Source organism: Triturus cristatus, chromosome 9, assembly GCF_964204655.1.
Source record: "Triturus cristatus chromosome 9, aTriCri1.1, whole genome shotgun sequence".
NCBI classification, from domain to species: Eukaryota; Metazoa; Chordata; class Amphibia; order Caudata; family Salamandridae; genus Triturus; species Triturus cristatus.
The window spans coordinates 439757121-439779002 of record NC_140592.1 but is presented as its reverse complement, the minus strand read 5'-3'; positions in this window follow the sequence as shown (position 1 = coordinate 439779002).

Genomic DNA, 21882 nt, shown 5'->3' with positions numbered 1-21882 from the left:
CTTTGAACTACAATTCAAATTTGTACGTGGAAAATCACTTTTAAAGATAAAATGAGATGTTTAAAGTGATTTTCATGCTTCCAGGGGCCTTAAACACGAGATTTGAGGAATGGGTAAAAGTGAATGAAAATGGCCAATTTACTCACTCTGCGGCCTTAAAAAGTGTTTCTCCTCCACGGGAAGTGAATAAAATACCATTTGGAGGCATTTATAGTTCAATCAAAAACGCCTGTTTTTTTGGTGAAAGAGATAACCACCCCCCCCCTTACGACATGCTTCAGAAATGAAAAAAATGGTCCATTTTCAAATGTTGCGTCTTTGAACGACAATTCACATTTGTACGTGGAAAATCACGTTTAAAGATAAAATGAGATGTTTAAAGTGATTTTCATGCTTCCAGGGGCCTTAAACACGAGATTTGAGGAATGGGTAAAAGTGAATGAAAATGGCCAATTTACTCACTCTGCGGCCTTAAAAAGTGTTTCTCCTCCACGGGAAGTGAATAAAATACCATTTGGAGGCATTTATAGTTCAATCAAAAACGCCTGTTTTTTGGTGAAAGAGATAACCACCCCCCCTTACGACATGCTTCAGAAACGAAAAAAATGGTCCATTTTCAAATGTTGCGTCTTTGAACGACAATTCACATTTGTACGTGGATAATCACTTTTAGAGATAAAATTAGATGTTTAAAGTGATTTTCAAGCTTCCAGGGGCCCTAAACACAAGATTTGAGAAATGGGTAAAAGTGAATGAAAATGGCCAATTTACTCACTCTGAGGCCTTAAAAAGTGTTTCTCCTCCACGGGAAGTGAATAAAATAACATTTGGAGGCCTTTATTGTTCAATCAAAAACGCCTGTTTTTTGGTGAAAGAGATAACCACCCCCCCTTACGACATGCTTCAGAAACGAAAAAAATGGTCCATTTTCAAATGTTGCATCTTGGAACGACAATTCACATTTGTACGTGGATAATCACTTTTAGAGATAAAATTAGATGTTTAAAGTGATTTTCAAGCTTCCAGGGGCCCTAAACACAAGATTTGAGAAATGGGTAAAAGTGAATGAAAATGGCCAATTTATGCACTCTGAGGCCTCAAAAAGTTTTTCTCCACCCCAGCAAGTGAATTAAATAACATTTGGAGGCCTTTATTGTTCAATCAAATACACCAGTTTTTTGGTGAAAGAGATAACCACCCCCCCTTACGACATGCTTCAGAAACTAAAAAAATGGTCCGTTTTCAAATGTTGCCTCTTTGAACTACAATTCACATTTGTACGTGGAAAATCACTTTTAAAGATAAAATGAGATGTTTAAAGTGATTTTCATGCTTCCAGGGGCCTTAAACACAAGATTTGAGGAATGAGTAAAAGTGAATGAAAATGGCCAATTTACTCATTCTGAGGCCTTAAAAAGTGTTTCTCCTCCACGGGAAGTGAATTAAGTAATATTTGTAGGCCTTTATTGTTCAAGCGAAAACTCCTGATTTTTGGCGAAAGAGATAACCACCCCCACTTACGACATGCTTCAGAAACTAAAAAAATGGTCCGTTTTCAAATGTTGCCTCTTTGAACTACAATTCACAATTGTACGTGGAAAATCACTTTTAAAGATAAAATGAGATGTTTAAAGTGATTTTCATGCTTCCAGGGGCCTTAAACACGAGATTTGAGGAATGGGTAAAAGTGAATGAAAATGGCCAATTTACTCACTCTGCGGCCTTAAAAAGTGTTTGTCCTCCACAGGAAGTGAATAAAATACCATTTGGAGGCATTTATAGTTCAATCAAAAACACCTGTTTTTTAGTGAAAGAGATAACCACCCCCCCTTACGACATGCTTCAGAAACTAAAAAAATGGTCCGTTTTCAAATGTTGCCTCTTTGAACTACAATTCACATTTGTACGTGGAAAATCACTTTTAAAGATAAAATGAGATGTTTAAAGTGATTTTCATGCTTTCAGGGGCCCTAAACACAAGATTTGAGAAATGGGTAAAAGTGAATGAAAATGGCCAATTTACTCACTCTGAGGCCTTAAAATGTGTTTCTCCTCCACGGGAAGTGAATAAAATAAAATTTGGAGGCCTTTATTGTTCAATCAAAAACGCCAGTTTTTTGGTGAAAGAGTTAACCACCCCCCCTAATGACATGCTTCAAAAACGAAAAAAATGGTTCATTTTCAAATGTTGCGTCTTTGAACTACAATTCAGATTTGTACGTGGATAATCACTTTTAGAGATAAAATTAGATGTTTAAAGTGATTTTCAAGCTTCCAGGGGCCGTAAACACAAGATTTGAGGAATGGGTAAATGTGAATGAAAATGGCCAATTTATGCACTCTGAGGCCTTAAAAAGTTTTTCTCCACCCCAGCAAGTGAATGAAATAACATTTGTAGGCCTTTATTGTTCAATCAAAAACGCCCGAGTTTTTGATAAAAGAGATAACCACCCCCCCTTACGACATGCTTCAGAAACTAAAAAAATGGTCCGTTTTCAAAAGTTGCCTCTTTGAACTACAATTCACATTTGTACGTGGAAAATCACTTTTAAAGATAAAATGAGATGTTTAAAGTGATTTTCATGCTTCCAGGGGCCTTAAACACAAGATTTGAGGAATGGGTAAAAGTGAATGAAAATGGCCAATTTACTCATTCTGAGGCCTTAAAAAGTGTTTCTCCTCCACGGGAAGTGAATTAAGTAATATTTGTAGGCCTTTATTGTTCAAGCGAAAACGCCCGATTTTTGACGAAAGAGATAACCACCCCCCCCTTACGACATGCTTCAGAAACTAAAAAAATGGTCCGTTTTCAAATGTTGCCTCTTTGAACTACAATTCACATTTGTACGTGGAAAATCACTTTTAAAGATAAAATGAGATGTTTAAAGTGATTTTCATGCTTCCAGGGGCCTTAAACACGAGATTGGAGGAATGGGTAAAAGTGAATGAAAATGGCCAATTTACTCACTCTGCGGCCTTAAAAAGTGTTTCTCCTCCACGGGAAGTGAATAAAATACAATTTGGAGGCATTTATAGTTCAATCAAAAACGCCTGTTTTTTTGGTGAAAGAGATAACCACCCCCCCCCTTACGACATGCTTCAGAAATGAAAAAAATGGTCCATTTTCAAATGTTGCGTCTTTGAACGACAATTCACATTTGTACTTGGAAAATCACGTTTAAAGATAAAATGAGATGTTTAAAGTGATTTTCATGCTTCCAGGGGCCTTAAACACGAGATTTGAGGAATGGGTAAAAGTGAATGAAAATGGCCAATTTACTCACTCTGCGGCCTTAAAAAGTGTTTCTCCTCCACGGGAAGTGAATAAAATACCATTTGGAGGCATTTATAGTTCAATCAAAAACGCCTGTTTTTTGGTGAAAGTGATAACCACCCCCCCTTACGACATGCTTCAGAAATGAAAAAAATGGTCCATTTTCAAATGTTTCGTCTTTGAACGACAATTCACATTTGTACGTGGATAATCGCTTTTAGAGATAAAATTAGATGTTTAAAGTGATTTTCAAGCTTCCAGGGGCCGTAAACACAAGATTTGAGGAATGGGTAAATGTGAATGAAAATGGCCAATTTATGCACTCTGAGGCCTTAAAAAGTTTTTCTCCACCCCAGCAAGTGAATTAAATAACATTTGTAGGCCTTTATTGTTCAATCAAAAACGTCCGAGTTTTTGATGAAAGAGATAACCACCCCCCCTTACGACATGCTTCAGAAACTAAAAAAATGGTCCGTTTTCAAATGTTGCCTCTTTGAACTACAATTCACATTTGTACGTGGAAAATCACTTTTAAAGATAAAATGAGATGTTTAAAGTGATTTTCATGCTTCCAGGGGCCTTAAACACAAGATTTGAGGAATGGGTAAAAGTGAATGAAAATGGCCAATTTACTCATTCTGAGGCCTTAAAAAGTGTTTCTCCTCCACGGGAAGTGAATTAAGTAATATTTGTAGGCCTTTATTGTTCAAGCGAAAACTCCTGATTTTTGGCGAAAGAGATAACCACCCCCCCTTACGACATGCTTCAGAAACTAAAAAAATGGTCCGTTTTCAAATGTTGCCTCTTTGAACTACAATTCACAATTGTACGTGGAAAATCACTTTTAAAGATAAAATGAGATGTTTAAAGTGATTTTCATGCTTCCAGGGGCCTTAAACACGAGATTTGAGGAATGGGTAAAAGTGAATGAAAATGGCCAATTTACTCACTCTGCGGCCTTAAAAAGTGTTTCTCCTCCACAGGAAGTGAATAAAATACCATTTGGAGGCATTTATAGTTCAATCAAAAACACCTGTTTTTTAGTGAAAGAGATAACCACCCCCCCTTACGACATGCTTCAGAAATGAAAAAAATGTCCATTTTCAAATGTTGCGTCTTTGAACGACAATTCACATTTGTACGTGGAAAATCACGTTTAAAGATAAAATGAGATGTTTAAAGTGATTTTCATGCTTCCAGGGGCCTTAAACACGAGATTTGAGGAATGGGTAAAAGTGAATGAAAATGGCCAATTTACTCACTCTGCGGCCTTAAAAAGTGTTTCTCCTCCACGGGAAGTGAATAAAATAAAATTTGGAGGCCTTTATTGTTCAATCAAAAACGCCAGTTTTTTGGTGAAAGAGTTAACCACCCCCCCTTACGACATGCTTCAGAAACTAAAAAAATGGTCCGTTTTCAAAAGTTGCCTCTTTGAACTACAATTCACATTTGTACGTGGATAATCACTTTTAGAGATAAAATTAGATGTTTAAAGTGATTTTCAAGCTTCCAGGGGCCGTAAACACAAGATTTGAGGAATGGGTAAATGTGAATGAAAATGGCCAATTTATGCACTCTGAGGCCTCAAAAAGTTTTTCTCCACCCCAGCAAGTGAATTAAATAACATTTGTAGGCCTTTATTGTTCAATCAAAAACGCCCGAGTTTTTGATAAAAGAGATAACCACCCCCCCTTACGACATGCTTCAGAAACTAAAAAAATGGTCCGTTTTCAAAAGTTGCCTCTTTGAACTACAATTCACATTTGTACGTGGAAAATCACTTTTAAAGATAAAATGAGATGTTTAAAGTGATTTTCATGCTTCCAGGGGCCTTAAACACGAGATTGGAGGAATGGGTAAAAGTGAATGAAAATGGCCAATTTACTCACTCTGCGGCCTTAAAAAGTGTTTCTCCTCCACGGGAAGTGAATAAAATACCATTTGGAGGCATTTATAGTTCAATCAAAAACGCCTGTTTTTTTGGTGAAAGAGATAACCACCCCCCCCTTACGACATGCTTCAGAAATGAAAAAAATGGTCCATTTTCAAATGTTGCGTCTTTGAACGACAATTCACATTTGTACTTGGAAAATCACGTTTAAAGATAAAATGAGATGTTTAAAGTGATTTTCATGCTTCCAGGGGCCTTAAACACGAGATTTGAGGAATGGGTAAAAGTGAATGAAAATGGCCAATTTACTCACTCTGCGGCCTTAAAAAGTGTTTCTCCTCCACGGGAAGTGAATAAAATACCATTTGGAGGCATTTATAGTTCAATCAAAAACGCCTGTTTTTTGGTGAAAGTGATAACCACCCCCCCTTACGACATGCTTCAGAAATGAAAAAAATGGTCCATTTTCAAATGTTTCGTCTTTGAACGACAATTCACATTTGTACGTGGATAATCGCTTTTAGAGATAAAATTAGATGTTTAAAGTGATTTTCAAGCTTCCAGGGGCCGTAAACACAAGATTTGAGGAATGGGTAAATGTGAATGAAAATGGCCAATTTATGCACTCTGAGGCCTTAAAAAGTTTTTCTCCACCCCAGCAAGTGAATTAAATAACATTTGTAGGCCTTTATTGTTCAATCAAAAACGTCCGAGTTTTTGATGAAAGAGATAACCACCCCCCCTTACGACATGCTTCAGAAACTAAAAAAATGGTCCGTTTTCAAATGTTGCCTCTTTGAACTACAATTCACATTTGTACGTGGAAAATCACTTTTAAAGATAAAATGAGATGTTTAAAGTGATTTTCATGCTTCCAGGGGCCTTAAACACGAGATTTGAGGAATGGGTAAAAGTGAATGAAAATGGCCAATTTACTCACTCTGCGGCCTTAAAAAGTGTTTCTCCTCCACGGGAAGTGAATAAAATACCATTTGGAGGCCTTTATAGTTCAATCAAAAACGCCTGTTTTTTGGTGAAAGAGATCACCACCCCCCCTTACGACATGCTTCAGAAACGAAAAAAATGGTCCATTTTCAAATGTTGCGTCTTTGAACGACAATTCACATTTGTACGTGGATAATCACTTTTAGAGATAAAATTAGATGTTTAAAGTGATTTTCAAGCTTCCAGGGGCCCTAAACACAAGATTTGAGAAATGGGTAAAAGTGAATGAAAATGGCCAATTTACTCACTCTGAGGCCTTAAAATGTGTTTCTCCTCCACGGGAAGTGAATAAAATAACATTTGGTTTCCTTTAATATTCCATCAAAAACGCCAGTTTTTTGGTGAAAGAGTTAACCACCCCCCCTTACGACATGCTTCAGAAACGAAAAAAATGGTTCATTTTCAAATGTTGCGTCTTTGAACTACAATTCAGATTTGTACGTGGATAATCACTTTTAGAGATAAAATTAGATGTTTAAAGTGATTTTCAAGCTTCCAGGGGCCGTAAACACAAGATTTGAGGAATGGGTAAATGTGAATGAAAATGGCCAATTTATGCACTCTGAGGCCTTACAAAGTTTTTCTCCACCCCAGCAAGTGAATTAAATAACATTTGTAGGCCTTTATTGTTCAATCAAAAACGTCCGAGTTTTTGATGAAAGAGATAACCACCCCCCCTTACGACATGCTTCAGAAACTAAAAAAATGGTCCGTTTTCAAATGTTGCCTCTTTGAACTACAATTCACATTTGTACGTGGAAAATCACTTTTAAAGATAAAATGAGATGTTTAAAGTGATTTTCATGCTTCCAGGGGCCTTAAACACAAGATTTGAGGACTGGGTAAAAGTGAATAAAAATGGCCAATTTACTCACTCTGCGGCCTTAAAAAGTGTTTCTCCTCCACAGGAAGTGAATAAAATACCATTTGGAGGCATTTATAGTTCAATCAAAAACACCTGTTTTTTAGTGAAAGAGATAACCACCCCCCCTTACGACATGCTTCAGAAATGAAAAAAATGTCCATTTTCAAATGTTGCGTCTTTGAACGACAATTCACATTTGTACGTGGAAAATCACGTTTAGAGATAAAATGAGATGTTTAAAGTGATTTTCATGCTTCCAGGGGCCTTAAACACGAGATTTGAGGAATGGGTAAAAGTGAATGAAAATGGCCAATTTACTCACTCTGCGGCCTTAAAAAGTGTTTCTCCTCCACGGGAAGTGAATTAAATAACATTTGTAGGCCTTTATTGTTAAAGCAAAAACGCCCGATTTTTGACGAAAGAGATAACCACCCCCCCTTACGACATGCTTCAGAAACTAAAAAAATGGTCCGTTTTCAAATGTTGCCTCTTTGAACTACAATTCACATTTGTACGTGGAAAATCACTTTTAGAGATAAAATGAGATGTTTAAAGTGATTTTCAAGCTTCCAGGGGCCCTAAACACAAGATTTGAGAAATGGGTAAAAGTGAATGAAAATGGCCAATTTACTCACTCTGAGGCCTTAAAATGTGTTTCTCCTCCACGGGAAGTGAATAAAATAAAATTTGGAGGCCTTTATTGTTCAATCAAAAACGCTAGTTTTTTGGTGAAAGAGTTAACCACCCCCCCTTACGACATGATTCAGAAACTAAAAAAATGGTTCATTTTCAAATGTTGCGTCTTTGAACTACAATTCAGATTTGTACGTGGATAATCACTTTTAGAGATAAAATTAGATGTTTAAAGTGATTTTCAAGCTTCCAGGGGCCGTAAACACAAGATTTGAGGAATGGGTAAATGTGAATGAAAATGGCCAATTTATGCACTCTGAGGCCTTAAAAAGTTTTTCTCCACCCCAGCAAGTGAATTAAATAACATTTGTAGGCCTTTATTGTTCAATCAAAAACGCCCGAGTTTATGATGAAAGAGATAACCACCCCCCCTTACGACATGCTTCAGAAACTAAAAAAATGGTCCGTTTTCAAAAGTTGCCTCTTTGAACTACAATTCACATTTGTACGTGGAAAATCACTTTTAAAGATAAAATGAGATGTTTAAAGTGATTTTCATGCTTCCAGGGGCCTTAAACACAAGATTTGAGGAATGGGTAAAAGTGAATGAAAATGGCCAATTTACTCATTCTGAGGCCTTAAAAAGTGTTTCTCCTCCACAGGAAGTGAATTAAGTAATATTTGTAGGCCTTTATTGTTCAAGCGAAAACGCCCGATTTTTGACGAAAGAGATAACCACCCCCCCTTACGACATGCTTCAGAAACTAAAAAAATGGTCCGTTTTCAAATGTTGCCTCTTTGAACTACAATTCACATTTGTACGTGGAAAATCACTTTTAAAGATAAAATGAGATGTTTAAAGTGATTTTCATGCTTCCAGGGGCCTTAAACACGAGATTTGAGGAATGGGTAAAAGTGAATGAAAATGGCCAATTTACTCACTCTGCGGCCTTAAAAAGTGTTTCTCCTCCACGGGAAGTGAATAAAATACCATTTGGAGGCCTTTATTGTTCAATCAAAAACACCAGTTTTTTGGTGAAAGAGATAACCACCCCCCCTTACGACATGCTTCAGAAACTAAAAAAATGGTCCGTTTTCAAATGTTGCCTCTTTGAACTACAATTCACATTTGTACGTGGAAAATCACTTTTAAAGATAAAATGAGATGTTTAAAGTGATTTTCATGCTTCCAGGGGCCTTAAACACAAGATTTGAGGAATGGGTAAAAGTGAATGAAAATGGCCAATTTACTCATTCTGAGGCCTTAAAAAGTGTTTCTCCTCCACGGGAAGTGAATTAAGTAATATTTGTAGGCCTTTATTGTTCAAGCGAAAACTCCTGATTTTTGGCGAAAGAGATAACCACCCCCCCTTACGACATGCATCAGAAACTAAAAAAATGGTCCGTTTTCAAATGTTGCCTCTTTGAACTACAATTCACAATTGTACGTGGAAAATCACTTTTAAAGATAAAATGAGATGTTTAAAGTGATTTTCATGCTTCCAGGGGCCTTAAACACGAGATTTGAGGAATGGGTAAAATTGAATGAAAATGGCCAATTTACTCACTCTGCGGCCTTAAAAAGTGTTTCTCCTCCACAGGAAGTGAATAAAATACCATTTGGAGGCATTTATAGTTCAATCAAAAACGCCTGTTTTTTAGTGAAAGAGATAACCACCCCCCCTTACGACATGCTTCAGAAATGAAAAAAATGTCCATTTTCAAATGTTGCGTCTTTGAACGACAATTCACATTTGTACGTGGAAAATCACGTTTAAAGATAAAATGAGATGTTTAAAGTGATTTTCATGCTTCCAGGGGCCTTAAACACGAGATTTGAGGAATGGGTAAAAGTGAATGAAAATGGCCAATTTACTCACTCTGCGGCCTTAAAAAGTGTTTCTCCTCCACGGGAAGTGAATTAAATAACATTTGTAGGCCTTTATTGTTAAAGCAAAAACGCCCGATTTTTGACGAAAGAGATAACCACCCCCCCTTACGACATGCTTCAGAAACTAAAAAAATGGTCCGTTTTCAAATGTTGCCTCTTTGAACTACAATTCACATTTGTACGTGGAAAATCACTTTTAAAGATAAAATGAGATGTTTAAAGTGATTTTCATGCTTCCAGGGGCCTTAAACACGAGATTTGAGGAATGGGTAAAAGTGAATGAAAATGGCCAATTTACTCACTCTGCGGCCTTAAAAAGTGTTTCTCCTCCACGGGAAGTGAATAAAATACCATTTGGAGGCATTTATGGTTCAATCAAAAACGCCAGTTTTTTGGTGAAAGAGTTAACCACCCCCCCTTACGACATGCTTCAGAAACGAAAAAAATGGTTCATTTTCAAATGTTGCGTCTTTGAACTACAATTCAGATTTGTACGTGGATAATCACTTTTAGAGATAAAATTAGATGTTTAAAGTGATTTTCAAGCTTCCAGGGGCCGTAAACACAAGATTTGAGGAATGGGTAAATGTGAATGAAAATGGCCAATTTATGCACTCTGAGGCCTTAAAAAGTTTTTCTCCACCCCAGCAAGTGAATTAAATAACATTTGTAGGCCTTTATTGTTCAATCAAAAACGTCCGAGTTTTTGATGAAAGAGATAACCACCCCCCCTTACGACATGCTTCAGAAACGAAAAAAATGGTCCGTTTTCAAAAGTTGCCTCTTTGAACTACAATTCACATTTGTACGTGGAAAATCACTTTTAAAGATAAAATGAGATGTTTAAAGTGATTTTCATGCTTCCAAGGGCCTTAAACACAAGATTTGAGGAATGGGTAAAAGTGAATGAAAATGGCCAATTTACTCATTCTGAGGCCTTAAAAAGTGTTTCTCCTCCACGGGAAGTGAATTAAGTAATATTTGTAGGCCTTTATTGTTCAAGCGAAAACGCCCGATTTTTGACGAAAGAGATACCCACCCCCCCTTACGACATGCTTCAGAAACTAAAAAAATGGTCCGTTTTCAAATGTTGCCTCTTTGAACTACAATTCACATTTGTACGTGGAAAATCACTTTTAAAGATAAAATGAGATGTTTAAAGTGATTTTCATGCTTCCAGGGGCCTTAAACACGAGATTGGAGGAATGGGTAAAAGTGAATGAAAATGGCCAATTTACTCACTCTGCGGCCTTAAAAAGTGTTTCTCCTCCACGGGAAGTAAATAAAATACCATTTGGAGGCATTTATAGTTCAATCAAAAACGCCTGTTTTTTTGGTGAAAGAGATAACCACCCCCCCCTTACGACATGCTTCAGAAATGAAAAAAATGGTCCATTTTCAAATGTTGCGTCTTTGAACGACAATTCACATTTGTACTTGGAAAATCACGTTTAAAGATAAAATGAGATGTTTAAAGTGATTTTCATGCTTCCAAGGGCCTTAAACACGAGATTTGAGGAATGGGTAAAAGTGAATGAAAATGGCCAATTTACTCACTCTGCGGCCTTAAAAAGTGTTTCTCCTCCACGGGAAGTGAATAAAATACCATTTGGAGGCATTTATAGTTCAATCAAAAACGCCTGTTTTTTGGTGAAAGTGATAACCACCCCCCCTTACGACATGCTTCAGAAATGAAAAAAATGGTCCATTTTCAAATGTTTCGTCTTTGAACGACAATTCACATTTGTACGTGGATAATCACTTTTAGAGATAAAATTAGATGTTTAAAGTGATTTTCAAGCTTCCAGGGGCCCTAAACACAAGATTTGAGAAATGGGTAAAAGTGAATGAAAATGGCCAATTTACTCACTCTGAGGCCTTAAAAAGTGTTTCTCCTCCACGGGAAGTGAATAAAATACCATTTGGAGGCCTTTATTGTTCAATCAAAAACACCAGTTTTTTGGTGAAAGAGATAACCACCCCCCCTTACGACATGCTTCAGAAACGAAAAAAATGGTTCATTTTCAAATGTTGCGTCTTTGAACTACAATTCACATTTGTACGTGGATAATCGCTTTTAGAGATAAAATTAGATGTTTAAAGTGATTTTCAAGCTTCCAGGGGCCTTAAACACAAGATTTGAGGAATGGGTAAAAGTGAATGAAAATGGCCAATTTATGCACTCTGAGGCCTTAAAAAGTGTTTCTCCTCCACGGGAAGTGAATGAAGTAATATTTGTAGGCCTTTATTGTTCAAGCGAAAACTCCTGATTTTTGGAGAAAGAGATAACCACCCCCCCTTACGACATGCTTCAGAAACTAAAAAAATGGTCCGTTTTCTTTTTTTTTTTTTTGTCCTCATCTGCCAGACAAGTTTCAATATGCAATCTTGTAGGTTTACACACATTGTGCTGCCTCAGTAGCCAAGACTGGTAGGGGCAGTAATAGAACGAAAGGCTCACCCCTCAGCAACATGTTTCAACCTTCAATGATCACTAATTTGCTACCAGACAGGCAATTGCTAAAGTCCAGCCAAGGTACTAAACTTAGCGCCATGAAACAAGTGACCCCCGGAATGAGGATGATGGCATAATCATTGGACCTGGGGAAAAAAAAAAAAAACCCCAGATGATCAATGATCCCAATTCAGGAGGTGCCAGAAAGATCTTGTGTCAGGATTACCAGATCTGGCCAGGTCCAGCTTGGAGACCAGCAAAGTAGAAGCATACCAGTCATTAATGGAAGGAGGTGAAGAATCCTTCCATTTTCTGCATATCTCCCTCCTGGCTAGCAAGATAGCATAAAAAATAAGCTTTTTTGCCAAGGAGGGGACCCCTTGGTAGCACCCAAAAATTACTGATGTTAAATCTAGGGTAATGTTAACTCCAACAGAAAGTGAAAGAGTCTTACTAATGGCATCCCAGAATGAGGACAATTGTGGGCAATCAAAGAACTTATGAATGTCAGAAGCAGCCACCAAACCACATCTCGCACAGGCCACACTACTCCCCTCAGAGAATTTAGAAAGACGAAGGGGTGAGTAGTATGCTCGATGAATGGTGAAAAGCTGGTTCCTGCGTAACCATGCAGGCTTGACAATATCCCACAACATCTTACAAGACGAATTCCAAAGATGTTGCAAATCGGAATTGATGACATGTTGAGACCAAAGATCCTCCGGCAGTGAAAAAGTTCCGTCCATTTCCTCCAAGATTATATTATACCACAGTGAAATTTCCTTTTTGGCAGGTGGCTTATCTGCCAAAAGCGTTATAAGATAGCTATATACGCCCAAGGAATATTTAGCACCATGTGGAGGCTGAGCAGAGTATGCACGAGACCAACTCAACATCTGAAGATATTTAAGCCTGGAGAAGTGTGGACCAATTTTTGTACTAAGATAATCCCAGTGTAACAAGTCCCCGTCAACAAATAGGTTACCCCACTCCTCCAACCCTGCCTCTCTCATAGGTGTAGCTAGTGCATCCCTTAACCATGCTGGACCATCAGGAAGGCCCCACAAAGGTGTCCTACTTCCATAATAACCAACTTTAATTGCTTTAGACACCTGGGCCCACATTCTTGCCATACCCCTTAAAATTTTCAATTTAATTTTTTTGAAAAACTTGGGGTTTCCAAATTTAAAAAGAAACCCTGACTGACTTACACCTTCTACGTCCAATAACATTGAAAAAAGGGAACCCACTCCAACCCCTACTGGTCTTTTTAATAGGATCCTAGCATGTGAAAGCTGGAAAGCCCAGGCATAAGCCTGGAGATCAGGAGCAGCAAGCCCTCCTTTTTCCCTACGTCTCCTAATTTTTTTCCAAGAAATTCTTGGCAGATGTTTATCCCAAATAAAGGTGCTAATATCCGACTGTAATTTCCTGATGGAGGCGGGATCAAAACATAAAGGTATCGCATTAAACAAAAAAGAAACCTTAGGCAGGATGAACATTTTGACAAGGTTGACCCTGCCCAGTAGGGAGAGTGGAAGATGGGCCCAGGACTGGAGCAACCTACGACAGTCCTTTGCAATTTAAAAAAAATTAATAATAGTAATCTGATCGAGGTCAGATACAATATCCAAACCTAAGTATCTCATCCGACTCGCCGGCTGGATTTCAGAATCGAAGGTACTTTGATCGATGTTCCAGGTCATCATCTCAGTCTTTAGAGCATTAATCTCATAGCCAGAGACCATCCCAAACTCCGATGCCAGCCTGAATATTACTGGGAGGGCCTCATGCGGGTCAGACGTGAAAATGAGAATATCGTCGGCGTAAAGTGCCACCTTTCTCTCCCAACCCCTGTACGCAAATGCCTTGATGTTAACACTATCCCTCAAAATCTGGGCAAAGGGTTCAGCATATAAATCGAACAGGAGTGGGGAGAGAGGACATCCCTGCCTAGTACCCCTCGAGATGTCAAAAGAGTCAGAGAGTATACCATTAACCAAGACACGGGCACTAGGGTTACTATAAAGAAGACTAATCGCCTGCCGAAATCTACCCCCCACGCCAAACTTTGCCAAGGCCTCCGACAAATACAACCAATTAACTCTGTCGAAGGCCTTGGTGGCGTCCAGCGTGAGCACCGCCAAGGGCAAAGACTTCAAACATGCCATGTCTATTGAACCCATCAAATCAAAAGTAAGTTCAAAAAGCTGTCGCCCCTTAATAAATCCCTTCTGATCGACATGTAAAATGGAAGGAGCAACCAAGGCCAATCTATTTGCAAGAATGGAGGCAAAGATCTTATAGTCTCCATTCAAAACCGAGATCGGCCTGTAGGAGCCACAGGCGGTTGGAGACTTCCCTGGTTTCAAAATAACAGTTATGGATGCGTTATCCCATGACACAGGTGGTCGTACTCCATCAAGCAGTATCTGATTGAACAATATAACTAGGAAAGGAACCAGCTCCTGCTCCAAAGATTTATATATTTCAGCAGGCAGCCCGTCAGGCCCAGAGGCCTTGCCTTTCCTGGCATCCCGAATGGCTTCCCTTACCTCCTCTTCCGAGATTTCACTATCTAGCATTGCTGATTGATCAACAGAGAGTTTTGGTAGATCTATTTTCCCAAGCCATTCATTAATCATATCAGTATCCAATATCTTATCTTCATGGTAAATATCTTGATAGAAATCTTTAAATGCTGCTCTAATATCTGCATCAGAAGAAAGAGGGACATTATTGACGTAGATCAGGTTGATGTTGTTACGGACCTGATCAGTTTTAACTTTCCATGCCAATAATTTACCAGCACACTCCCCATACTGAAAATGAGCAATTTTGCTGGCCTCCCATCTTTCCTGAAGCCGCCGGTTAAGGATCGAGGTCAGTTGGCCTCTTAGGGTCAATAGTTTAACCCGCAAAGGCGCCAAAACAGCTTCCGTGGAAGCTAAGTTGGCATCAATGTCGGCCTGTGCACTAGTCAGGTCCGCCTCAACTGAGGCAATAGCCTCTCTATATTCCTTCCTTCTATATGACATCTTACTTGTAATAAGACCCCTCAAAGAGGCTTTAAGTGAGTCCCAGACCACACCAGGTCCAGCAGAACCCACATTCATCTCTAGAAAAGACCTCACTTCAGATTTGAAAAAAGAGACATCTTCAGGGTGAGAAAGTAGAGAACGGTCAAGGGACCAAGTCCTAACTATGTCAGAGGTAGGTACCATAAGTTCCAGAAAAACTGCAGAGTGGTCAGATAGATGTGACGGAAAATAACAAATGTCCCTAACTGCATCGGATAAACTATGGTTGATTAATATAAAATCTATCCTGGACTGGTGATTATATTTATAATTTCTGAAAGAAACCCCCTGCTGCTGCCCGGCTCTTAACCTCCAAATATCGATATATCCGTATTGTTTCATCTCATTCAACAAGAAAGATCTTGATTTTGAAGGGACACGGGATCTACTGTTATGAGATTTATCCAAGACTGGATCTAAAACAATATTAAAGTCGCCGGCTAATATAACTGGTTCCGGGAAGGACAAAAGGTGAGAAAAAATCACTCCCAAAGATGTAGGGTCATCAAGATTTGGACCATAGTATCCAACAATAGTAAAACAGGCACCCATAATTACCACAGAAGCAATAACCCATCTTCCCGCAGGGTCGACTATAGACTCTAATACCCTGGCCCTAAGCTGTTTTCTGAAAATCAATGACACTCCTCGGGAAGTCATAGATTGTGAAGTTGATATCATAAAATCAATCCATTTATTCTTTTTAGCCAATGTGTCAATTTCAGACTGGATCAAATGTGTCTCTTGAAGGATGATGACCTGGGCATCAGAGTCCCGGAGATACTGCATCAATCTTCTAGCCCTAGGATTAGTACGGAGCCCATTGACATAATCTTTAAACTAGACATCACTACTAAACCAGAGCACAGCCAGTCTTGCCTTTATAATGCGACCAGATATATACCAGATATATACCAGATATATACCGACCCACCTCCAAAAGAAGACTCGCAGGACAACATGAGAGACTTTAACAAAACCTACAAAAAATAGAAAAGATGGCTGATGAGGAATTTTTGAATTTTGCCCGTGAACCCCCCCCCCCACCCTTCACCCTCCCCGTGGAGAACCCGTGGTGTATCTAACCGGATCAAGTCCAGTAGATGGCACCCCTACCACAGGCTCCCGTTACACGCCCCCCCAAACTCACAGCTAAAAAGTAAGGAAAAAGAGATGATCCCACTTAAGATAGTGTACTTTTTTTTTTTTTTTTTTTTTTAGTATTAACATATATATATATATATATATATTTTTATTATTTTTATTTTTTATTTTTTCTCTCTCTCTCCCCTCTTCATCTTCTTTCCCCCATCCACTTTCCTTCTCATTCTTTTTATTTTTTTATTTTTTCAGTGCTTTAATCCCTGTGAGCAACAATAAGGCAGTAAAAGGACCTAAACCAAAGCCTAAAGAAAACGAGTTAGGTACTATTACCAGATGACTTATTGCCTATATCCGCCAGGAATTCATCGGCAGCTTCAATTGACCTGATGTTTACCATTTTATTATTATACATGACCTTCAGAGAGGCCGGGAACACCAATTGAGCAGAAGCGCCCAACTTCCTAAAGGACTCGAGCCGCCTTCCAAACTCCCATTGCTTCTCAAGTGTGACCCTAGAAAGATCGGATCTGATAAGAAAGGTAAACCCCTTACCAAGTAGGGACTTCTGTTTAAGAGCTGCACTCAGAATCTGCTCTTTGAGAGTATATGTAAGGAAATTAACAAGAATTTTACGCGGCTTTTGCCTTTGTGGGTTCTGTTTGAATGGTTCCCGATGGACCCTCTGAATGTCGGTTGCTAGCTGCTCCAGGGATTGACCCAAACATAAACCTTCCTTCAAAAGGCAAACAATAAACTGCTTAATATCTGCCCCCTCAGACCCCTCCGGAACATTAAGAATACGAATGTTACATCTTCTTGCGTTATTTTCTAGAACCTCCATCCTGTCCAGCAAGGCCTGATCATCTCTTTTAAGTTTAGTAATGTCCTCTTCTGTCTTAACTAGATGTGCCGACATCGTAGCTAGTTTTTCCTCCAAGACTTCTGTCCTAGTTGACAGCCCATCGATCTAGCCATTGAACGGGAGAACATGGCGGCAGACGGCTGATCTGCTGTGGTGCTCCGTAAGCTCGGGCTCCCGTTTCCTCGCTTCCCCCGGCTCCCTCGATTTTCCCGATTGATGACTGCTGAGATCAGAAACTAATTCATCGTGCTGAATCTCTTACCGGTGCACTTCGCCATTTCGCCATTTCGCCTGTTCTGTTCCCCCGGTTTTGGCAGTGTCTCGGTGCCTTGCTGGTTTCCCTCTGTCTCCTTCTCCTTCTCCGTGCTACGTGCGGCCTGTTGCCTGCCTGCCGCCTGTTTCCGCTGGGTCCTAATTTCCCCCTTCTGCTCTATGCCTTGCTGCTCTGGAATCAGAATACCGGCTGGGGACGCCTTGGATACTTTTCGAAGTGCAGCTGATACTCCTGGTTGCCACGGATCTTCGTCTCACATCAGCTGTTCACTAGTCCGGTGGTCGTGGTCCTTAGCCGCCCTGGAGCTGAGGCGCGGCAGGAGAGCCCGCAGTTTGGTGCGTGCTGTGTGTGTTGGAGACAGCCTTGAAAACTCTTCTCAGGGGACAGCTGAGAGTACCGAAGCGGTTACGACGGCGGCAGACGGGTACAGCGATACAAGCACACAGGAATCAGCTTCAGTCTTACCTCAGTGTGCGCTATTAAAAGATTCTGAAGGTTTGCACCAACACTACCAAACGTCCAGAGGTAAGGGGAGAGGTGGGAAATCAGGCCGAGGACGAGGTAAGGAGCAGGCTAGAGTGCATACGAGGGGGGTTGCCACCGGCTTTAATCTGCCTGGTGCAGTATTTCCACCCCAACTTGGTAAGAGAACCTCCTCCTATCTATCTAAAGAGGTGAAATCAAAGGGCACCAGAGGGAAAGCAGCACGCAATCTTGTTACTGGAGTCGAGGCTACATCTAAAATTACACCATCTCTACGGTCATACTTCAAAGTTGTTCCACAGGTCTTGCACCTTGTGGAATCCAAGACAATGACCTCACTAAATGATTCAGCTCAAATGTTTTCCCCTGCTTTACCTCCATCTTCTGTCTCAACCCCTGCCTCTTCAGTTGTTGTGCCAATCCTTTCGGTTCCTTGTGGTTCCGTGGTGACTGTGACGGAGGCAGCGCCAGCTGTCTCAGTTGCTCCTATAGTTTCTGTACCTTCCCCACCTATTAGTATATCTAAAAGTGGTGTTTTGTCTTGTGAGATGGTGGGAGGCCAGGCATCATCTATTAGTTCTAACATGAGGGGCGACGTTGCAGCCGCTAGTGAAGGTGGCCTTACCCACTCCGATTCCGGGGGGGGTACTGTATCGGAGCCATCTCTCGAGCTATCTTTGGCAACATCTGTCCCTGTCCTTGCTCCTTCAACTCCACTCTGTCAAGAAGCAACATCGGACAACGTCTCGGCAGCCACTTTATTTTCGATGCTCACTACCTTGTCCCAGGACATAAAAAAGGGGTTTGAGCAATCCTCAGTTATGCAGAAGGAGATTCGTGATTATTGTCAATCATTGGATAAAAATGGTCCGTTTTCAAATGTTGCCTCTTTGAACTACAATTCACAATTGTACGTGGAAAATCACTTTTAAAGATAAAATGAGATGTTTAAAGTGATTTTCATGCTTCCAGGGGCCTTAAACACGAGATTTGAGGAATGGGTAAAAGTGAATGAAAATGGCCAATTTACTCACTCTGCGGCCTTAAAAAGTGTTTCTCCTCCACAGGAAGTGAATAAAATACCATTTGGAGGCATTTATAGTTCAATCAAAAACGCCTGTTTTTTAGTGAAAGAGATAACCACCCCCCCTTACGACATGCTTCAGAAATGACAAAAATGTCCATTTTCAAATGTTGCGTCTTTGAACGACAATTCACATTTGTACGTGGAAAATCACGTTTAAAGATAAAATGAGATGTTTAAAGTGATTTTCATGCTTCCAGGGGCCTTAAACACGAGATTTGAGGAATGGGTAAAAGTGAATGAAAATGGCCAATTTACTCGCTCTGCGGCCTTAAAAAGTGTTTCTCCTCCACGGGAAGTGAATAAAATACCATTTGTAGGCCTTTATTGTTAAAGCAAAAACTCCCGATTTTTGACGAAAGAGATAACCACCCCCCCTTACGTCATGCTTCAGAAACTAAAAAAATGGTCCGTTTTCAAATGTTGCCTCTTTGAACTACAATTCACATTTGTACGTGGAAAATCACTTTTAAAGATAAAATGAGATGTTTAAAGTGATTTTCATGCTTCCAGGGGCCTTAAACACGAGATTTGAGGAATGGGTAAAAGTGAATGAAAATGGCCAATTTACTCACTCTGCGGCCTTAAAAAGTGTTTCTCCTCCACGGGAAGTGAATAAAATACCATTTGGAGGCATTTATAGTTCAATCAAAAACGCCTGTTTTTTGGTGAAAGAGATAACCACCCCCCCCTTACGACATGCTTCAGAAACGAAAAAAATGGTCCATTTTCAAATGTTGCGTCTTTGAACGACAATTCACATTTGTACGTGGATAATCACTTTTAGAGATAAAATGAGATGTTTAAAGTGATTTTCATGCTTCCAGGGGCCTTAAACACGAGATTTGAGGAATGGGTAAAAGTGAATGAAAATGGCCAATTTACTCACTCTGCGGCCTTAAAAAGTGTTTCTCCTCCACAGGAAGTGAATAAAATACCATTTGGAGGCATTTATAGTTCAATCAAAAACGCCTGTTTTTTAGTGAAAGAGATAACCACCCCCCCTTACGACATGCTTCAGAAACAAAAAAAATGGTCCATTTTCAAATGTTGCGTCTTTGAACGACAATTCACATTTGTACGTGGATAATCACTTTTAGAGATAAAATTAGATGTTTAAAGTGATTTTCAAGCTTCCAGGGGCCCTAAACACAAGATTTGAGAAATGGGTAAAAGTGAATGAAAATGGCCAATTTACTCACTCTGAGGCCTTAAAATGTGTATCTCCTCCACGGGAAGTGAATAAAATAAAATTTGGAGGCCTTTATTGTTCAATCAAAAACGCCAGTTTTTTGGTGAAAGAGTTAACCACCCCCCCTTACGACATGCTTCAGAAACGAAAAAAATGGTTCATTTTCAAATGTTGCGTCTTTGAACTACAATTCAGATTTGTACGTGGATAATCACTTTTAGAGATAAAATTAGATGTTTAAAGTGATTTTCAAGCTTCCAGGGGCCGTAAACACAAGATTTGAGGAATGGGTAAATGTGAATGAAAATGGCCAATTTATGCACTCTGAGGCCTTAAAAAGTTTTTCTCCACCCCAGCAAGTGAATTAAATAACATTTGTAGGCCTTTATTGTTCAATCAAAAACGCCCGAGTTTTTGATGAAAGAGATAACCACCCCCCCTTACGACATGCTTCAGAAACTAAAAAAATGGTCCGTTTTCAAAAGTTGCCTCTTTGAACTACAATTCACATTTGTACGTGGAAAATCACTTTTAAAGATAAAATGAGATGTTTAAAGTGATTTTCATGCTTCCAGGGGCCTTAAACACAAGATTTGAGGAATGGGTAAAAGTGAATGAAAATGGCCAATTTACTCATTCTGAGGCCTTCAAAAGTGTTTCTCCTCCACAGGAAGTGAATTAAGTAATATTTGTAGGCCTTTATTGTTCAAGCGAAAACGCCCGATTTTTGACGAAAGAGATAACCACCCCCCTTACGACATGCTTCAGAAACTAAAAAAATGGTCCGTTTTCAAATGTTGCGTCTTTGAACGACAATTCACATTTGTACTTGGAAAATCACGTTTAAAGATAAAATGAGATGTTTAAAGTGATTTTCATGCTTCCAGGGGCCTTAAACACGAGATTTGAGGAATGGGTAAAAGTGAATGAAAATGGCCAATTTACTCACTCTGCGGCCTTAAAAAGTGTTTCTCCTCCACGGGAAGTGAATAAAATACCATTTGGAGGCATTTATAGTTCAATCAAAAACGCCTGTTTTTTGGTGAAAGTGATAACCACCCCCCCTTGCGACATGCTTCAGAAATGAAAAAAATGGTCCATTTTCAAATGTTTCGTCTTTGAACGACAATTCACATTTGTACGTGGATAATCACTTTTAGAGATAAAATTAGATGTTTAAAGTGATTTTCAAGCTTCCAGGGGCCCTAAACACAAGATTTGAGAAATGGGTACAAGTGAATGAAAATGGCCAATTTACTCACTCTGAGGCCTTAAAAAGTGTTTCTCCTCCACGGGAAGTGAATAAAATAACATTTGGAGGCCTTTATTGTTCAATCAAAAACACCAGTTTTTTGGTGAAAGAGATAACCACCCCCCCTTACGACATGCTTCAGAAACGAAAAAAATGGTTCATTTTCAAATGTTGCGTCTTTGAACTACAATTCACATTTGTACGTGGATAATCGCTTTTAGAGATAAAATTAGATGTTTAAAGTGATTTTCAAGCTTCCAGGGGCCGTAAACACAAGATTTGAGGAATGGGTAAATGTGAATGAAAATGGCCAATTTATGCACTCTGAGGCCTTAAAAAGTTTTTCTCCACCCCAGCAAGTGAATTAAATAACATTTGTAGGCCTTTATTGTTCAATCAAAAACTCCGGGTTTTTGATGAAAGAGATAACCACCCCCCCTTACGACATGCTTCAGAAATGAAAAAAATGGTCCGTTTTCAAAAGTTGCCTCTTTGAACTACAATTCACATTTGTACGTGGAAAATCACTTTTAAAGA